Genomic DNA, 16,289 nt, shown 5'->3' with positions numbered 1-16,289 from the left:
TAAGTTCACATTATTTTACATCTAAAACACGTATTTACAATACATTTGGGTGAATACAAAAAATAGAAAAAAAATTTGGGAAAAAATTTGGTAAAAAATGGTGATAATTCCGCTAAATATCGTTTAAAGTCATTTGTATTGAACTAATCATACTTTTTATATTTTTATCGTTAAGTTCACATAATTTTACATCTAAAACACGTCTTTACAATACATTTGGGTGAATATAAAAGGTCGTAAAAAAATTTTGAAATACAGGTGATGAATCCGCTAAATATCGTCTTAAGTCATTTCTATTAAACTAATCATACTTTTTATATTTTTAACGTTAAGTTCACATTATTTTACATCTAAAACACGTGTTTACAATACATTTGGGTGAATACAAAAAATAGAAAAAAAATTTGGTAAAAAATGGTGATAATTCCGCTAAATATCGTTTAAAGTCATTTGTATTGAACTAATCATACTTTTTATATTTTTATCGTTAAGTTCACATTATTTTACATCTAAAACACGTATTTACAATACATTTGGGTGAATACAAAAAATAGAAAAAAAATTTGGGAAAAAATTTGGTAAAAAATGGTGATAATTCCGCTAAATATCGTTTAAAGTCATTTGTATTGAACTAATCATACTTTTTATATTTTTATCGTTAAGTTCACATTATTTTACATCTAAAACACGTCTTTACAATACATTTGGGTGAATATAAAAGGTCGTAAAAAAATTTTGAAATACAGGTGATGAATCCGCTAAATATCGTCTTAAGTCATTTCTATTAAACTAATCATACTTTTTATATTTTTAACGTTAAGTTCACATTATTTTACATCTAAAACACGAGTTTACAATACATTTGGGTGAATACAAAAAATTGAAAAAAAATTTGGTAAAAAATGGTGATAATTCCGCTAAATATTATTTAAAGTCATTTGTATTGAACTAATCATACTTTTTATATTTTTATCGTTAAGTTCACATTATTTTACATCTAAAACACGTATTTACAATACATTTGGGTGAATACAAAAAATAGAAAAAAAATTTGGGAAAAAATTTGGTAAAAAATGGTGATAATTCCGCTAAATATCGTTTAAAGTCATTTGTATTGAACTAATCATACTTTTTATATTTTTATCATTAAGTTCACATTATTTTACGTCTAAAACACGTCTTTACAATACATTTGGGTGAATATAAAACGTCGTAAAAAAATTTTTAAACACAGGTGATGAATCCGCTAAATCTCGTCTTAAGTCATTTCTATTAAACTAATCATACTTTTTATATTTTTAACGTTAAGTTCACATTATTTTACATCTAAAACACGTGTTTACAATACATTTGGGTGAATACAAAAAATAGAAAAAAAATTTGGTAAAAAATGGTGATAATTCCGCTAAATATCGTTTAAAGTCATTTGTATTGAACTAATCATACTTTTTATATTTTTATCGTTAAGTTCACATAATTTTACATCTAAAACACGTCTTTACAATACATTTGGGTGAATATAAAAGGTCGTAAAAAAATTTTGAAATACAGGTGATGAATCCGCTAAATATCGTCTTAAGTCATTTCTATTAAACTAATCATACTTTTTATATTTTTAACGTTAAGTTCACATTATTTTACATCTAAAACACGTGTTTACAATACATTTGGGTGAATACAAAAAATAGAAAAAAAATTTGGTAAAAAATGGTGATAATTCCGCTAAATATCGTTTAAAGTCATTTGTATTGAACTAATCATACTTTTTATATTTTTATCGTTAAGTTCACATTATTTTACATCTAAAACACGTATTTACAATACATTTGGGTGAATACAAAAAATAGAAAAAAAATTTGGGAAAAAATTTGGTAAAAAATGGTGATAATTCCGCTAAATATCGTTTAAAGTCATTTGTATTGAACTAATCATACTTTTTATATTTTTATCGTTAAGTTCACATTATTTTACATCTAAAACACGTCTTTACAATACATTTGGGTGAATATAAAAGGTCGTAAAAAAATTTTGAAATACAGGTGATGAATCCGCTAAATATCGTCTTAAGTCATTTCTATTAATCTAATCATACTTTTTATATTTTTAACGTTAAGTTCACATTATTTTACATCTAAAACACGAGTTTACAATACATTTGGGTGAATACAAAAAATTGAAAAAAAATTTGGTAAAAAATGGTGATAATTCCGCTAAATATCGTTTAAAGTCATTTGTATTGAACTAATCATACTTTTTATATTTTTATCGTTAAGTTCACATTATTTTACATCTAAAACACGTATTTACAATACATTTGGGTGAATACAAAAAATAGAAAAAAAATTTGGGAAAATATTGGGTAAAAAATGGTGATAATTCCGCTAAATATCGTTTAAAGTCATTTGTATTGAACTAATCATACTTTTTATATTTTTATCGTTAAGTTCACATTATTTTACATCTAAAACACGTCTTTACAATACATTTGGGTGAATATAAAAGGTCGTAAAAAAATTTTGAAATACAGTTGATGAATCCGCTAAATATCGTCTTAAGTCATTTCTATTAAACTAATCATACTTTTTATATTTTTAACGTTAAGTTCACATTATTTTACATCTAAAACACGTGTTTACAATACATTTGGGTGAATACAAAAAATAGAAAAAAAATTTGGGAAAAAATTGGGTAAAAAATGGTGATAATTCCGCTAAATATCGTTTAAAGTCATTTGTATTGAACTAATCATACTTTTTATATTTTTATCGTTAAGTTCACATTATTTTACATCTAAAACACGTATTTACAATACATTTGGGTGAATACAAAAAATAGAAAAAAAATTTGGGAAAAAATTTGGTAAAAAATGGTGATAATTCCGCTAAATATCGTTTAAAGTCATTTGTATTGAACTAATCATACTTTTTATATTTTTATCGTTAAGTTCACATTATTTTACATCTAAAACACGTATTTACAATACATTTGGGTGAATACAAAAAAAAGAAAAAAAATTTGGGAAAAAATTGGGTAAAAAATGGTGATAATTCCGCTAAATATCGTTTAAAGTCATTTGTATTGAACTAATCATACTTTTTAAATTTTTATCGTTAAGTTCACATTATTTTACATCTAAAACACGACTTTACAATACATTTGGGTGAATATAAAAGGTCGTAAAAAAATTTTGAAATACAGGTAATGAATCCGCTAAATATCGTCTTAAGTCATTTCTATTAAACTAATCATACTTTTTATATTTTTAACGTTAAGTTCACATTATTTTACATCTAAAACACGTATTTACAATACATTTGGGTGAATACAAAAAATAGAAAAAAAATTTGGTAAAAAATGGTGATAATTCCGCTAAATATCGTTTAAAGTCATTTGTATTGAACTAATCATACTTTTTATATTTTTATCGTTAAGTTCACATTATTTTACATCTAAAACACGTATTTACAATACATTTGGGTGAATACAAAAAATAGAAAAAAAATTTGGGAAAAAATTTGGTAAAAAATGGTGATAATTCCGCTAAATATCGTTTAAAGTCATTTGTATTGAACTAATCATACTTTTTATATTTTTATCGTTAAGTTCACATAATTTTACATCTAAAACACGTCTTTACAATACATTTGGGTGAATATAAAAGGTCGTAAAAAAATTTTGAAATACAGGTGATGAATCCGCTAAATATCGTCTTAAGTCATTTCTATTAAACTAATCATACTTTTTATATTTTTAACGTTAAGTTCACATTATTTTACATCTAAAACACGTGTTTACAATACATTTGGGTGAATACAAAAAATAGAAAAAAAATTTGGTAAAAAATGGTGATAATTCCGCTAAATATCGTTTAAAGTCATTTGTATTGAACTAATCATACTTTTTATATTTTTATCGTTAAGTTCACATTATTTTACATCTAAAACACGTATTTACAATACATTTGGGTGAATACAAAAAATAGAAAAAAAATTTGGGAAAAAATTTGGTAAAAAATGGTGATAATTCCGCTAAATATCGTTTAAAGTCATTTGTATTGAACTAATCATACTTTTTATATTTTTATCGTTAAGTTCACATTATTTTACATCTAAAACACGTCTTTACAATACATTTGGGTGAATATAAAAGGTCGTAAAAAAATTTTGAAATACAGGTGATGAATCCGCTAAATATCGTCTTAAGTCATTTCTATTAAACTAATCATACTTTTTATATTTTTAACGTTAAGTTCACATTATTTTACATCTAAAACACGAGTTTACAATACATTTGGGTGAATACAAAAAATTGAAAAAAAATTTGGTAAAAAATGGTGATAATTCCGCTAAATATTATTTAAAGTCATTTGTATTGAACTAATCATACTTTTTATATTTTTATCGTTAAGTTCACATTATTTTACATCTAAAACACGTATTTACAATACATTTGGGTGAATACAAAAAATAGAAAAAAAATTTGGGAAAAAATTTGGTAAAAAATGGTGATAATTCCGCTAAATATCGTTTAAAGTCATTTGTATTGAACTAATCATACTTTTTATATTTTTATCATTAAGTTCACATTATTTTACGTCTAAAACACGTCTTTACAATACATTTGGGTGAATATAAAACGTCGTAAAAAAATTTTTAAACACAGGTGATGAATCCGCTAAATCTCGTCTTAAGTCATTTCTATTAAACTAATCATACTTTTTATATTTTTAACGTTAAGTTCACATTATTTTACATCTAAAACACGTGTTTACAATACATTTGGGTGAATACAAAAAATAGAAAAAAAATTTGGTAAAAAATGGTGATAATTCCGCTAAATATCGTTTAAAGTCATTTGTATTGAACTAATCATACTTTTTATATTTTTATCGTTAAGTTCACATAATTTTACATCTAAAACACGTCTTTACAATACATTTGGGTGAATATAAAAGGTCGTAAAAAAATTTTGAAATACAGGTGATGAATCCGCTAAATATCGTCTTAAGTCATTTCTATTAAACTAATCATACTTTTTATATTTTTAACGTTAAGTTCACATTATTTTACATCTAAAACACGTGTTTACAATACATTTGGGTGAATACAAAAAATAGAAAAAAAATTTGGTAAAAAATGGTGATAATTCCGCTAAATATCGTTTAAAGTCATTTGTATTGAACTAATCATACTTTTTATATTTTTATCGTTAAGTTCACATTATTTTACATCTAAAACACGTATTTACAATACATTTGGGTGAATACAAAAAATAGAAAAAAAATTTGGGAAAAAATTTGGTAAAAAATGGTGATAATTCCGCTAAATATCGTTTAAAGTCATTTGTATTGAACTAATCATACTTTTTATATTTTTATCGTTAAGTTCACATTATTTTACATCTAAAACACGTCTTTACAATACATTTGGGTGAATATAAAAGGTCGTAAAAAAATTTTGAAATACAGGTGATGAATCCGCTAAATATCGTCTTAAGTCATTTCTATTAATCTAATCATACTTTTTATATTTTTAACGTTAAGTTCACATTATTTTACATCTAAAACACGAGTTTACAATACATTTGGGTGAATACAAAAAATTGAAAAAAAATTTGGTAAAAAATGGTGATAATTCCGCTAAATATCGTTTAAAGTCATTTGTATTGAACTAATCATACTTTTTATATTTTTATCGTTAAGTTCACATTATTTTACATCTAAAACACGTATTTACAATACATTTGGGTGAATACAAAAAATAGAAAAAAAATTTGGTAAAAAATGGTGATAATTCCGCTAAATATCGTTTAAAGTCATTTGTATTGAACTAATCATACTTTTTATATTTTTATCGTTAAGTTCACATTATTTTACATCTAAAACACGTATTTACAATACATTTGGGTGAATAGAAAAAATAGAAAAAACATTTGGGAAAAAATTGGGTAAAAAATGGTGATAATTCCGCTAAATATCGTTTAAAGTCATTTGTATTGAACTAATCATACTTTTATATTTTTATCGTTAAGTTCACATAATTTTACATCTAAAACACGTGTTTACAATACATTTGGGTGAATACAAAAAATAGAAAAAAAATTTGGTAAAAAATGGTGAAAATTCCGCTAAATATAGTTTAAAGTCATTTGTATTGAACTAATCATACTTTTTATATTTTTATCGTTAAGTTCACATTATTTTACATCTAAAACAAGTATTTACAATACATTTTGGTGAATACAAAAAATAGAAAAAAAATTTGGGAAAAAATTTGGTAAAAAATGGTGATAATTCCGCTAAATATCGTTTAAAGTCATTTGTATTGAACTAATCATACTTTTTATATTTTTATCGTTAAGTTCGCATTATTTTACATATAAAACACGTCTTTACAATACATTTGGGTGAATATAAAAGGTCGTAAAAAAATTTTGAAATACAGGTGATGAATCCGCTAAATATCGTCTTATGTCATTTCTATTAAACTAATCATACTTTTTATATTTTTTGAACGTTAAGTTCACATTATTTTACATCTAAAACACGTATTTACAATACATTTGGGTGAATACAAAAAATAGAAAAAAAATTAGGGAAAAAATTGGGTAAAAAATTGTGATAATTCCGCTAAATATAGTTTAAAGTCATTTGTATTGAACTAATTATACTTTTTATATTTTTATCGTTAAGTTCACATAATTTTACATCTAAAACACGTGTTTACAATACATTTGGGTGAATATAAAAGGTCGTAAAAAAATTTTGAAATACAGGTGATGAATCCGCTAAATATCGTCTTAAGTCATTTCTATTAAACTAATCATACTTTTTATATTTTTAACGTTAAGTTCACATTATTTTACATCTAAAACACGTGTTTACAATACATTTGGGTGAATACAAAAAATAGAAAAAAAATTTGGTATAAAATGGTGAAAATTCCGCTAAATATCGTTTAAAGTCATTTGTATTGAACTAATCATACTTTTTATATTTTTATCGTTAAGTTCACATTATTTTACATCTAAAACACGTATTTACAATACATTTGGGTGAATACAAAAAATAGAAAAAAAATTTGGTAAAAAATGGTGATAATTCCGCTAAATATCGTTTAAAGTCATTTGTATTGAACTAATCATACTTTTTATATTTTTATCGTTAAGTTCACATTATTTTACATCTAAAACACGTATTTACAATACATTTGGGTGAATAGAAAAAATAGAAAAAAAATTTGGGAAAAAATTGGGTAAAAAATGGTGATAATTCCGCTAAATATCGTTTAAAGTCATTTGTATTGAACTAATCATACTTTTTATATTTTTATCGTTAAGTTCACATAATTTTACATCTAAAACACGTGTTTACAATACATTTGGGTGAATACAAAAAATAGAAAAAAAATTTGGTAAAAAATGGTGAAAATTCCGCTAAATATAGTTTAAAGTCATTTGTATTGAACTAATCATACTTTTTATATTTTTATCGTTAAGTTCACATTATTTTACATCTAAAACAAGTATTTACAATACATTTTGGTGAATACAAAAAATAGAAAAAAAATTTGGGAAAAAATTTGGTAAAAAATGGTGATAATTCCGCTAAATATCGTTTAAAGTCATTTGTATTGAACTAATCATACTTTTTATATTTTTATCGTTAAGTTCGCATTATTTTACATATAAAACACGTCTTTACAATACATTTGGGTGAATATAAAAGGTCGTAAAAAAATTTTGAAATACAGGTGATGAATCCGCTAAATATCGTCTTATGTCATTTCTATTAAACTAATCATACTTTTTATATTTTTTGAACGTTAAGTTCACATTATTTTACATCTAAAACACGTATTTACAATACATTTGGGTGAATACAAAAAATAGAAAAAAAATTAGGGAAAAAATTGGGTAAAAAATTGTGATAATTCCGCTAAATATAGTTTAAAGTCATTTGTATTGAACTAATTATACTTTTTATATTTTTATCGTTAAGTTCACATAATTTTACATCTAAAACACGTCTTTAGAATACATTTGGGTGAATATAAAAGGTCGTAAAAAAATTTTGAAATACAGGTGATGAATCCGCTAAATATCGTCTTAAGTCATTTCTATTAAACTAATCATACTTTTTATATTTTTAACGTTAAGTTCACATTATTTTACATCTAAAACACGTGTTTACAATACATTTGGGTGAATACAAAAAATAGAAAAAAAATTTGGTATAAAATGGTGAAAATTCCGCTAAATATCGTTTAAAGTCATTTGTATTGAACTAATCATACTTTTTATATTTTTATCGTTAAGTTCACATTATTTTACATCTAAAACAAGTATTTACAATACATTTTGGTGAATACAAAAAATAGAAAAAAAATTTGGGAAAAAATTTGGTAAAAAATGGTGATAATTCCGCTAAATATCGTTTAAAGTCATTTGTATTGAACTAATCATACTTTTTATATTTTTATCGTTAAGTTCGCATTATTTTACATATAAAACACGTCTTTACAATACATTTGGGTGAATATAAAAGGTCGTAAAAAAATTTTGAAATACAGGTGATGAATCCGCTAAATATCGTCTTAAGTCATTTCTATTAAACTAATCATACTTTTTATATTTTTAACGTTAAGTTCACATTATTTTACATCTAAAACACGTATTTACAATACATTTGGGTGAATACAAAAAATAGAAAAAAAATTAGGGAAAAAATTGGGTAAAAAATGGTGATAATTCCGCTAAATATAGTTTAAAGTCATTTGTATTGAACTAATCATACTTTTTATATTTTTATCGTTAAGTTCACATAATTTTACATCTAAAACACGTCTTTAGAATACATTTGGGTGAATATAAAAGGTCGTAAAAAAATTTTGAAATACAGGTGATGAATCCGCTAAATATCGTCTTAAGTCATTTCTATTAAACTAATCATACTTTTTATATTTTTAACGTTAAGTTCACATTATTTTACATCTAAAACACGTGTTTACAATACATTTGGGTGAATACAAAAAATAGAAAAAAAATTTGGTAAAAAATGGTGAAAATTCCGCTAAATACCGTTTAAAGTCATTTGTATTGAACTAATCATACTTTTTATATTTTTATCGTTAAGTTCACATTATTTTACATCTAAAACAAGTATTTACAATACATTTGGGTGAATACAAAAAATAGAAAAAAAATTTGGGAAAAAATTTGGTAAAAAATGGTGATAATTCCGCTAAATATCGTTTAAAGTCATTTCTATTAAACTAATCATACTTTTTATATTTTTAACGTTAAGTTCACATTATTTTACATCTAATACACGTGTTTACAATACATTTGGGTGAATACAAAAAATAGAAAAAAAATTTGGTAAAAAATGGTAATAATTCCGCTAAATATCGTTTAAAGTCATTTGTATTGAACTAATCATACTTTTTATATTTTTATCGTTAAGTTCACATTATTTTACATCTAAAACACGTATTTACAATACATTTGGGTGAATACAAAAAATAGAAAAAAAATTTGGGAAAATATTGGGTAAAAAATGGTGATAATTCCGCTAAATATCGTTTAAAGTCATTTGTATTGAACTAATCATACTTTTTATATTTTTATCGTTAAGTTCACATAATTTTACATCTAAAACACGTCTTTACAATACATTTGGGTGAATATAAAAGGTCGTAAAAAAATTTTGAAATACAGGTGATGAATCCGCTAAATATCGTCTTAAGTCATTTCTATTAAACTAATCATACTTTTTATATTTTTAACGTTAAGTTCACATTATTTTACATCTAAAACACGTGTTTACAATACATTTGGGTGAATACAAAAAATAGAAAAAAAATTTGGTAAAAAATGGTGAAAATTCCGCTAAATATCGTTTAAAGTCATTTGTATTGAACTAATCATACTTTTTATATTTTTATCGTTAAGTTCACATTATTTTACATCTAAAACAAGTATTTACAATACATTTGGGTGAATACAAAAAATAGAAAAAAAATTTGGGAAAAAATTTGGTAAAAAATGGTGATAATTCCGCTAAATATCGTTTAAAGTCATTTCTATTAAACTAATCATACTTTTTATATTTTTAACGTTAAGTTCACATTATTTTACATCTAATACACGTGTTTACAATACATTTGGGTGAATATAAAAGGTCGTAAAAAAATTTTGAAATACAGGTGATGAATCCGCTAAATATCGTCTTAAGTCATTTCTATTAAACTAATCATACTTTTTATATTTTTAACGTTAAGTTCACATTATTTTACATCTAAAACACGTATTTACAATACATTTGGGTGAATACAAAAAATAGAAAAAAAATTAGGGAAAAAATTGGGTAAAAAATGGTGATAATTCCGCTAAATATAGTTTAAAGTCATTTGTATTGAACTAATCATACTTTTTATATTTTTATCGTTAAGTTCACATAATTTTACATCTAAAACACGTCTTTAGAATACATTTGGGTGAATATAAAAGGTCGTAAAAAAATTTTGAAATACAGGTGATGAATCCGCTAAATATCGTCTTAAGTCATTTCTATTAAACTAATCATACTTTTTATATTTTTAACGTTAAGTTCACATTATTTTACATCTAAAACACGTGTTTACAATACATTTGGGTGAATACAAAAAATAGAAAAAAAATTTGGTAAAAAATGGTGAAAATTCCGCTAAATATCGTTTAAAGTCATTTGTATTGAACTAATCATACTTTTTATATTTTTATCGTTAAGTTCACATTATTTTACATCTAAAACAAGTATTTACAATACATTTGGGTGAATACAAAAAATAGAAAAAAAATTTGGGAAAAAATTTGGTAAAAAATGGTGATAATTCCGCTAAATATCGTTTAAAGTCATTTCTATTAAACTAATCATACTTTTTATATTTTTAACGTTAAGTTCACATTATTTTACATCTAATACACGTGTTTACAATACATTTGGGTGAATACAAAAAATAGAAAAAAAATTTGGTAAAAAATGGTAATAATTCCGCTAAATATCGTTTAAAGTCATTTGTATTGAACTAATCATACTTTTTATATTTTTATCGTTAAGTTCACATTATTTTACATCTAAAACACGTATTTACAATACATTTGGGTGAATACAAAAAATAGAAAAAAAATTTGGGAAAATATTGGGTAAAAAATGGTGATAATTCCGCTAAATATCGTTTAAAGTCATTTGTATTGAACTAATCATACTTTTTATATTTTTATCGTTAAGTTCACATAATTTTACATCTAAAACACGTCTTTACAATACATTTGGGTGAATATAAAAGGTCGTAAAAAAATTTTGAAATACAGGTGATGAATCCGCTAAATATCGTCTTAAGTCATTTCTATTAAACTAATCATACTTTTTATATTTTTAACGTTAAGTTCACATTATTTTACATCTAAAACACGTGTTTACAATACATTTGGGTGAATACAAAAAATAGAAAAAAAATTTGGTAAAAAATGGTGATAATTCCGCTAAATATCGTTTAAAGTCATTTGTATTGAACTAATCATACTTTTTATATTTTTATCGTTAAGTTCACATTATTTTACATCTAAAACACGTATTTACAATACATTTGGGTGAATACAAAAAATAGAAAAAAAATTTGGGAAAAAATTTGGTAAAAAATGGTGATAATTCCGCTAAATATCGTTTAAAGTCATTTGTATTGAACTAATCATACTTTTTATATTTTTATCGTTAAGTTCACATTATTTTACATCTAAAACACGTCTTTACAATACATTTGGGTGAATATAAAAGGTCGTAAAAAAATTTTGAAATACAGGTGATGAATCCGCTAAATATCGTCTTAAGTCATTTCTATTATACTAATCATACTTTTTATATTTTTATCGTTAAGTTCACATTATTTTACATCTAAAACACGTGTTTACAATACATTTGGGTGAATACAAAAAATAGAAAAAAAATTTGGTAAAAAATGGTGATAATTCCGCTAAATATCGTTTAAAGTCATTTGTATTGAACTAATAATACTTTTTATATTTTTATCGTTAAGTTCACATTATTTTACATCTAAAACACGTATTTACAATACATTTGGGTGAATACAAAAAATAGAAAAAAAATTTGGGAAAAAATTTGGTAAAAAATGGTGATAATTCCGCTAAATATCGTTTAAAGTCATTTGTATTGAACTAATCATACTTTTTATATCTTTATCGTTAAGTTCACATTATTTTACATCTAAAACACGTCTTTACAATACATTTGGGTGAATATAAAAGGTCGTAAAAAAATTTTGAAATACGGGTGATGAATCCGCTAAATATCGTCTTAAGTCATTTCTATTAAACTAATCATACTTTTTATATTTTTAACGTTAAGTTCACATTATTTTACATCTAAAACACGTGTTTACAATACATTTGGGTGAATACAATAAAATAGAATAAAAATTTGGGAAAAAATTGGGTAAAAAATGGTGATAATTCCGCTAAATATCGTTTAAAGTCATTTGTATTGAACTAATCATACTTTTTATATTTTTATCGTTAAGTTCACATTATTTTACATCTAAAACACGTCTTTACAATACATTTGGGTGAATATAAAATGTCGTAAAAAAATTTTGAAGTACAGGTGATGAATCCGCTAAATATCGTCTTAAGTCATTTCTATTAAACTAATCATACTTTTTATATTTTTAACGTTAAGTTCACATTATTTTTCATCTAAAACACGTGTTTACAATACATTTGGGTGAATACAAAAAATAGAAAAAAAATTTGGTAAAAAATTGTGATAATTCCGCTAAATATCGTTTAAAGTCATTTGTATTGAACTAATCATACTTTTTATATTTTTATCGTTAAGTTCATATTATTTTACATCTAAAACACGTATTTACAATACATTTGGGTGAATACAAAAAATAGAAAAAAAATTTGGGAAAAAATTTGGTAAAAAATGGTGATAATTCCGCTAAATATCGTTTAAAGTCATTTGTATTGAACTAATCATACTTTTTATATTTTTATCGTTAAGTTCACATAATTTTACATCTAAAACACGTCTTTACAATACATTTGGGTGAATATAAAAGGTCGTAAAAAAATTTTGAATTACAGGTGATGAATCCGCTAAATATCGTCTTAAGTCATTTCTATTAAACTAATCATACTTTTTATATTTTTAACGTTAAGTTCACATTATTTTACATCTAAAACACGTGTTTACAATACATTTGGGTGAATACAATAAAATAGAAAAAAAATTTGGGAAAAAATTGGGTAAAAAATGGTGATAATTCCGCTAAATATCGTTTAAAGTCATTTGTATTGAACTAATCATACTTTTTAAATTTTTATCGTTAAGTTCACATTATTTTACATCTAAAACACGACTTTACAATACATTTGGGTGAATATAAAAGGTCGTAAAAAAATTTTGAAATACAGGTGATGAATCCGCTAAATATCGTCTTAAGTCATTTCTATTAAACTAATCATTTGGTAAAAGTATGATTGAACTAATCATACTTTTTATATTTTTATCGTTAAGTTCACATAATTTTACATCTAAAACACGTCTTTACAATACATTTGGGTGAATATAGAAGGTCGTAAAAAAATTTTGAAATACAGGTGATGAATCCGCTAAATATCGTCTTAAGTCATTTCTATTAAACTAATCATACTTTTTATATTTTTAACGTTAAGTTCACATTATTTTACATCTAAAACACGTGTTTACAATACATTTGGGTGAATACAAAAAATAGAAAAAAAATTTGGTAAAAAATGGTGATAATTCCGCTAAATATCGTTTAAAGTCATTTGTATTGAACTAATCATACTTTTTATATTTTTATCGTTAAGTTCACATTATTTTACATCTAAAACACGTATTTACAATACATTTGGGTGAATACAAAAAATAGAAAAAAAATTTGGGAAAAAATTTGGTAAAAAATGGTGATAATTCCGCTAAATATCGTTTAAAGTCATTTCTATTAAACTAATCATACTTTTTATATTTTTAACGTTAAGTTCACATTATTTTACATCTAAAACACGTGTTTACAATACATTTGGGTGAATACAAAAAATAGAAAAAAAATTTGGTAAAAAATGGTGATAATTCCGCTAAATATCGTTTAAAGTCATTTGTATTGAACTAATCATACTTTTTATATTTTTATCGTTAAGTTCACATTATTTTACATCTAAAACACGTGTTTACAATACATTTGGGTGAATACAAAAAATAGAAAAAAAATTTGGTAAAAAATGGTGATAATTCCGCTAAATATCGTTTAAAGTCATTTGTATTGAACTAATCATACTTTTTATATTTTTATCGTTAAGTTCACATAATTTTACATCTAAAACACGTCTTTACAATACATTTGGGTGAATATAAAAGGTCGTAAAAAAATTTTGAAATACAGGTGATGAATCCGCTAAATATCGTCTTAAGTCATTTCTATTAAACTAATCATACTTTTTATATTTTTAACGTTAAGTTCACATTATTTTACATCTAAAACACGTGTTTACAATACATTTGGGTGAATACAAAAAATAGAAAAAAAATTTGGTAAAAAATGGTGATAATTCCGCTAAATATCGTTTAAAGTCATTTGTATTGAACTAATCATACTTTTTATATTTTTATCGTTAAGTTCACATTATTTTACATCTAAAACACGTATTTACAATACATTTGGGTGAATACAAAAAATAGAAAAAAAATTTGGGAAAAAATTTGGTAAAAAATGGTGATAATTCCGCTAAATATCGTTTAAAGTCATTTGTATTGAACTAATCATACTTTTTATATTTTTATCGTTAAGTTCACATTATTTTACATCTAAAACACGTCTTTACAATACATTTGGGTGAATATAAAAGGTCGTAAAAAAATTTTGAAATACAGTTGATGAATCCGCTAAATATCGTCTTAAGTCATTTCTATTAAACTAATCATACTTTTTATATTTTTAACGTTAAGTTCATATTATTTTACATCTAAAACACGTGTTTACAATACATTTGGGTGAATACAAAAAATAGAAAAAAAATTTGGGAAAAAATTTGGTAAAAAATGGTGATAATTCCGCTAAATATCGTTTAAAGTCATTTGTATTGAACTAATCATACTTTTTATATTTTTATCGTTAAGTTCACATTATTTTACATCTAAAACACGTCTTTACAATACATTTGGGTGAATATAAAAGGTCGTAAAAAAATTTTGAAGTACAGGTGATGAATCCGCTAAATATCGTCTTAAGTCATTTCTATTAAACTAATCATACTTTTTATATTTTTAACGTTAAGTTCACATTATTTTTCATCTAAAACACGTGTTTACAATACATTTGGGTGAATACAAAAAATAGAAAAAAAATTTGGGAAAAAATTTGGTAAAAAATGGTGATAATTCCGCTAAATATCGTTTAAAGTCATTTGTATTGAACTAATCATACTTTTTATATTTTTATCGTTAAGTTCACATTATTTTACATCTAAAACACGTCTTTACAATACATTTGGGTGAATATAAAAGGTCGTAAAAAAATTTTGAAATACAGGTGATGAATCCGCTAAATATCGTCTTAAGTCATTTCTATTAAACTAATCATACTTTTTATATTTTTAACGTTAAGTTCACATTATTTTACATCTAAAACACGTGTTTACAATACATTTGGGTGAATACAATAAAATAGAAAAAAAATTTGGGAAAAAATTGGGTAAAAAATGGTGATAATTCCGCTAAATATCGTTTAAAGTCATTTGTATTGAACTAATCATACTTTTTAAATTTTTATCGTTAAGTTCACATTATTTTACATCTAAAACACGACTTTACAATACATTTGGGTGAATATAAAAGGTCGTAAAAAAATTTTGAAATACAGGTGATGAATCCGCTAAATATCGTCTTAAGTCATTTCTATTAAACTAATCATTTGGTAAAAGTATGATTGAACTAATCATACTTTTTATATTTTTATCGTTAAGTTCACATAATTTTACATCTAAAACACGTCTTTACAATACATTTGGGTGAATATAGAAGGTCGTAAAAAAATTTTGAAATACAGGTGATGAATCCGCTAAATATCGTCTTAAGTCATTTCTATTAAACTAATCATACTTTTTATATTTTTAACGTTAAGTTCACATTATTTTACATCTAAAACACGTGTTTACAATACATTTGGGTGAATACAAAAAATAGAAAAAAAATTTGGTAAAAAATG

The sequence above is a fragment of the Diuraphis noxia genome, unplaced genomic scaffold (genome assembly GCF_037042655.1).
Source record: "Diuraphis noxia isolate RWA-SAM2 unplaced genomic scaffold, SU_Dnox_SAM2 contig0005, whole genome shotgun sequence".
Taxonomy (NCBI): Eukaryota; Metazoa; Arthropoda; class Insecta; order Hemiptera; family Aphididae; genus Diuraphis; species Diuraphis noxia.
Note: the sequence above shows the minus strand (reverse complement) of the source record.